This window comes from Triticum dicoccoides, chromosome 5B (genome assembly GCF_002162155.2).
Source record: "Triticum dicoccoides isolate Atlit2015 ecotype Zavitan chromosome 5B, WEW_v2.0, whole genome shotgun sequence".
NCBI lineage: Eukaryota > Viridiplantae > Streptophyta > Magnoliopsida > Poales > Poaceae > Triticum > Triticum dicoccoides.
The window spans coordinates 423,065,506-423,072,277 of record NC_041389.1 but is presented as its reverse complement, the minus strand read 5'-3'; positions in this window follow the sequence as shown (position 1 = coordinate 423,072,277).

Here is a 6,772-nt window from a genome sequence, read left to right as displayed (position 1 = left end):
ACCGATGTTTTATATTTTTGTGAAAAAAAGTAGAGTTATAGCTTTTGGAAGTAAAAGGTTGGGGTTTTCAGGGCTCTTTGATTTGCAGGATTTTAAATACGGAGGAATAGGAAAAGCACGGAATTGCAATGTCATGCCCATTTGGATCCTTCATTATTTTTGTTTGTTTGATTGCACTACGGGGGAAACAAATGATTCCCTTCAAGAGGTTTGAGTGAATTCTAAAATTCATATGAAATGTACACAAAAGTCCTTGGGGAAAAACACTTTGACATTGAAACCTTTGACATTGAAACTGATGTATTAACTCACTTGCATTGTTTAGCTGTATTTGTATCACCTCGTGTGCTAAAAGAATTCAATCGCCAAGTGGTACTTCAAATGGTACTCCATCATGGCGTATATTTCATTGAAAAATCACTTAATTGTGTTCTTTTAACACACAATAATTCAATTTGTGTTTGGGGTGCAGAAATATTTCATCATGGTGCAAACCATTACAATGGACTGGGCTCTGTCCCATTTTTCTATCTATAATATTTGATACGCAGGCTGTGTGTATTCGAGACTTTTTTTTTGAAAAATCACTACTGGAAGAACCAACCGTCGGCGCCGGGCGGCTACTGAGTTGGTTGGACCCCTAGACCTTTTAGGAATAAACCCTTGATCCCAAGGCATATTTTTCCTAGTATGAGGCCATATATGTTTCATCATAATGCATTGTCTTGTGGCGACTTTGTCGTAATCCCCATGCTCCACGAGTCCAATCTTCACTGAGCATTGTGTGAGTGAGTGAATGCGTGTGTGAATGTGAGTGTGTGTGTGTGTGTGTGTGTGTGTGTGTGTGTGTGTGGTTGGGCGGGTGGGCGGGTGTGGGTGTGTGTGGATGTGGGCGCGCACGCGTATATCCGTTGTATTTGGCTTGTCCTTGGAATTTTTTTATATCGCGATGTTTCATTCCCTACTCGGAATAACCACCGTTGCCGTACTAAATGGTGAGTCCATCTAATTAGGTGAAAAAAAAGAAGAAATAAAGGATTAATGAGTGTGTGCAACGTCTAATCTCACTTGGCAGGTTAAACTTTTTAATGCTGGTGAAAAAGAAAATTATATGAACTCTGAACATGTATCACATTCTAAAATGACATAAAGTAATTCCTATATGGTTATATACAACTTACTAGGTGATCTCCACTAACCCATTTTTTCAAATGCAAGCAATGCAACCACAACATGCAACCATGTATGAGAAAAGGCTCACTTGAACATGCAACCATGCATGAAATATATGCATCTTTACAACTATACAATAATTGAATATAAAAAGCATATGTATTTTCAGTTTCAGTTCTTATAGTACTCCCTCCGTCCCAAAATTATTGTCTTAGATTTGTCTAGATACGGATGTATCTAATACTAAAATGTGACTTGATACATTCGTATTTAGATAAATCTAAGACAAGAATTTTGGGACGGAGGGAGTATTATGTTAAATATTCATATTTCAAATAACCAAATCTCACTAAAACATATTGCAACAAATAGCCGCATCAAAATGTGGGATATCATCTAGTTATGTTAATTCATATGCAATCTCTCCTTATAGCTTCTCAATCTCCACCTTGTAACAAGACGATTCCTCATGAATTCCTACGGGCAAACTCATAGACTTGTAGCTATGGAATATTTCTGCACCCAAACACAAATTGTGTTCCGTTAACAACATAATGATTTGAAGGATTTGGCAATAAGTTGAATTCAAGCATTTGATGAAAATATTGATTGTCCCAAGTCGGATCAATACTTTATACTTCTCCTTTGTTAGAACCATCTCCAAAACCTCTTGTGCAAAAAAGATTGGTTCAATTTTTAGCGATGGACTCCAGGGCTGAGCCTGGGTTCAAGACATCGTGGGCGCCTTGGGAACCCTGGCCACGATCCAATACATTGAGCTCTGGAGGCATGTGCTCCCAATCGCCCTCTTTGATCAGTCGAACAGTCTACGATGGCGCTGGACGGCTAAGGGCCTCTATTCAGCAAAGTCTTGCTACGAAGCCCTATACCTAGGCTCCACCACATCTCCACGGGCAGCACTTGCATGGAATACTTGGGCCCCTCTCAGCGTCAAATTCTTCATATGGTTGACCCTACAAGACCGGTGTTGGACCAACGAGAGGCTGGGATGCCACGACCTGCCACACAACCCTGCTTGTGTGTTCTGCGATCAAGCTACTGAGTCCATGCAACACCTCCTGATCGGCTGCCCCTTCCCCCGCTTGGTCTGGCACAATGTGTTCCCTAAGCTTCGGCTAACCGCCAGCATCCGGGAAGGTGACGAGCCCTTCTTTGATTGGTGGCAAGCATCCACACCGTCAGCCTCGGCTTCTCTTCGCAAAGGTACTGCCTCCCTTGGGATGATCATGGCCTGGACCCTCTAGAAGCATAGGAATGCTTGCACTTTCGACAACGAGCGACCCTCTACTGTCGAAGCTACCCGAGCTGCCCTTGCGGAAGCTAAGATGTGGGCTTCGGCAGGGGCGAAGGGGCTACGCGTTTTCATTTTTGAACCACCTTGAACGATACTTGTATCTTTGCTTTTGCTAGTCTAGCCATAATTCTAGTGTGTGACTGGCTCTAGCTTGTAACTCTTTTCTCCTATCAATGCAATGACACACACTTTGCTTATTCGAGAAAAAAATATATTTAGCTATGGATGAATCGTCCAACCAATAATTTTGTGCATGTTCCACCTTCTCCACTCCCTCTTTTTTTTCACGAATTTTCTCCACTCCCTATTTCACCCTTTAATCCGAATCACAACGATCAATGCGTAGCGCCTACATGCATGAGATGGCAGGTTGATGATGTGGATAATTGTGAGAATGAAAATAAAATGAAGTGGCAAACATATGTGACTTACTACTATGTAACAGTGCTGTATGAATACAACAAACAGTTAGGTGAATGAATTGAGGGCTTCAACTCTACGTTCGTGATGTCTGGGAGCACAAGCAAAACTACAACTGGATCGGTTATCTCCACTGGGCTTGTATTGAAAGCTGACATAGAGTTGTGCATGTGTTAAGGGTTGGGGAGCACACCATGATAATGAATCGTGATACTATTTAAAACCTTGGTATGCGTAGTTATCATGCGCGTGCAAATTGTCAGCAAGAACTGCTGCGTCACACAGCAGGTTGGACGCATGTGTATGTAGCTACCCCGACGACCGGCAACTAACATACTAAATACCGTTCATAGATACCTACGTAATAGCGGCAGCAGGATGCAGACGCTACATCCATACCAAGTGCATCCGCTATAAGTCCATGGTTTGATTGGAATATGGTGAATTGTCGAATTGTTACGGGCATCTCCTACGCGGGCTACTAAAACGGGCACTGCGTCTTTGTTCGTGGACAGTGATACGGAAGCCGGTTATTCAACCGTGTCTGCATACATTTCAAAGTGAATTTAAATAAATTGGACGATTTTCATGCAAACACAATGATTTTCATTTAAGTGAGACCAAATTCATTACATTTTGACATATTTTAACTAAGGACGCGTCTAGGGAGCAGCCGTGTGCTCCCTAGCGTTTCCTGGCGGCCTGCCCTGATAGGCCCCGAAAAGGTAAGTTTCTGTCCCCCCTCGATCAGAAAGGGGACGTTCCCCCGCAATCACAACCTGCTCCACCACCCCGACTCACGTGATTCTTTTCCATCCTACTTTTCTCCATCCCCACCTCTCCTCCCCTCCTATTCCCTTCCAGCCGTCCCAAAAGAGAGACATCTTCTTCTCCCCCAAGAAAGAGGCAAGGTTCATCCTGCTCAGATCTCAAAAGCTTCAAGCCTGCAATACGGACGGCGTCCATGAAACTGTTGATCTAAACACATCTAGAAGCAGCAGAAGCAGGCAAGTTCAGAGGTAAAAAGCTGTAGATCTGCTCACCTTCCCCAAGCCCCAGCCCTCTCCAGCATCTTCTGTAGAAAAAAATGGAGCTGCTTCTTGATTTTCTCCATCTGTGTTTCGTCCTGTTTTCATATGAACGATTTTTAACCCTGTGTTGATTATTGAATCATCTGCCTGCTTCTGCTGATTGTAAGCATGTGTCAAGTAGAAAAAAAAGGATGAACATCATGGCTGATGGTTGATGGGTTGTAGAAAGTAACTTGCATCGTAACTTGTATGAAGTTAGGCAAAAAAAATATTGTCTGCAGCAACTTGCATTGTAAACCTAGGCAAAAAAATCATTGCTTGCATTATCAGCTTGTAAAAAAAATGAACACTAGGCAAGTAATACTGTGAAAAACATGCAACTCATGGCTGATGGAAAAGCAACTTGGAATAAAGAGGTAGGCAAGAAAGCTATTGTGAAGAAGCAAGTGATGTATAAAAGCTAAAATCTACTACAAATGGTTTATCGTTGGTACTTTTATTCACTAGTGACAAAAAAAAGTGAGGTTTAATTTACCTTTCCAATAAGGTGTAGGTTGCATGATCGTACAACAGTTGTTGTTGTTGTGATCTTGCAATTGGCGGGGAACAATGCGGGTGGATGCAACATATATTGCTATTTTGATCCTGCAAAAAATAAATGGCAAAAGAAATTTCCTATAGAACTACTATAAAATGGATGTATCAGTTGCAGCACGAAGAAACAATTCACGACCTCGACAAACAGATTGCTTGGAAAAGCGACTACACAAAGACAGTGATAACCAAAGTTGCTCCCAGTACAAACTTTAAGAGAAAAACAAAGTACTGAACATAAAAAGGGACAAACATATGTTGCCCATGACTGCTGCTATTCTTAAGTTTTTTCTGACACAAAACATGCTGCTGCTCTCTCTGTTTTTTGGTGTGAAATCCATGCTGAAAACACTCCAAAAAAATGTCTATTCTCTGGCATCTAGCTTGCTTCCCCCTTGAGATCCTTGAAAACCATGCATATGTATGAGTTGCCTGCATTTTAAAATGATAAAAGGTTAGTAAAAATTATGATACAATCAAAAAATAGATGCTCAAAAGAAGATGCTGCCTTATCATTCAGTTTGTGATTTTCAGCAACAACAAAAAATGTTCTGTGTTGAAGTCATTCTTACAACAACAAAAAATGCTATCTTATCATTCAGTTGTGATTGCCTGGGTTTAGTTTCTTACTTGATTGACATCAAACTAACTAGCTTTGGTTTTTCTGGTTTAAATGTTGCACATGCTGTAAAAAAGATGATTGACCTAAATGAGGAACCAGATGATATGGATATTGGTGATCCAGTGAACTCTACACAACAGGCTGCTCAAAATCCTGAGTTAACCGGTGATTCTCCTACTCCTCATATAGTGCAAAATGCCACAACTCCTGTGGCAAAAACAGTGGAGACAGATGAGCAAGCACCTGCAGCGCAAGAATCTGAGACTGATGGCCTTACCCTTGATGGCACGGATGCCGCGGGTGATACAAGTGTGACTGTTGGTAATGGTTTGACAGGCTTTGGTGCTGAAAATGATGAAGAGGCTTGGTCACAACCGAAGGAGCCTCATGTGGGCATGAGGTTTGACACTTTGGAAGGCGCAAAAGAGCACTACAATGCATATGCCTTGCAGATTGGTTTTTCAATCAAAATGAATACTTCAAGGAAGGCTGTGAAAACTGGAGTGTTGATAAAACAACAGTTTGTTTGCAACAAGTTTCGAAAGCCTGAAGCTGATGACGGAGGGGCAGAAAAAATTCCTGTGCTGGATGATATCGTTGAGCAAACAAAAGATGATGATGAAGACGAGGATATTGTCTTTCTTGATGATGATAATAAAACCAAAAAGAGGAGCAAGAAGCGGAAGAGAGATAAAATAGTGCAAACTGGTTGCAAAGCTAAGATGGTTGTCAAACTGATAGATGGCAGATGGGAAGTGATATATTTTGTTGGCGAGCACAACCATCCACTAGTTGACAAACCAAGTTTGACTAAGTACTTGAGATCGCACCAATGTATCCCACCAGAAGAAAAGGCATTCCTTACCCACCTACATAACTGCAACTTGACAACAGGTCTATAACCATATTACCCTTCTCTCCGACAATTTTAACTGCCCAGACTTGCCCAAGTATTGTATCCATCTTGCTTGCAGCATGTGTGTGATTTGCCAGACTAAGCACACAAAACATGCTTGTTTTTTATGAAAAAAGGTCTGCTACCCATTAAAACTTGCCTTGTTTTTAAGTATTATTTGCCTGCTCTTGATCAGAAAACAAACGCGATGGGTCGTGCCTCTGTTGTCTTGTCTTTGTTGTGAAATGTGGTAGATGGACTTGCCTATAAATTGTCTGTTAGTTGCTCAATGTATATTTACTACCTGCCTACCTGCCTTTTGTGCAAATGCATGTTAGTACAAACCACAGCCCAAAAATAAGTTTGTCTAACTGGTTTTATGAAGCTTGTTCTTCTATTTCTTCTACCTGCCTACCTGCATGTTTGTTGTGTTAGTTGCTTGTACATTAGGATGAAAATGCCTAAAATATCCACCTGAGTTGACTGTTCTTAGTTGTGTTAGTTGGTGAAAGAAATCAAAATTGTTTTTTTGTACTGTTCTTAGGTAACAAGGGTTTGACCACCATTTTGACTTCATTTCGACTCCATTGAATGCAGGGCGCATGATGCACATCATGTCAGACTTCTATGGGACAGAGCTAATTGTGCCTTATGGAACTAAGCACATTACAAACCTGAAGACGGTCTTGAACAAGGATGCTACAAGAGAAGGCGACATGATA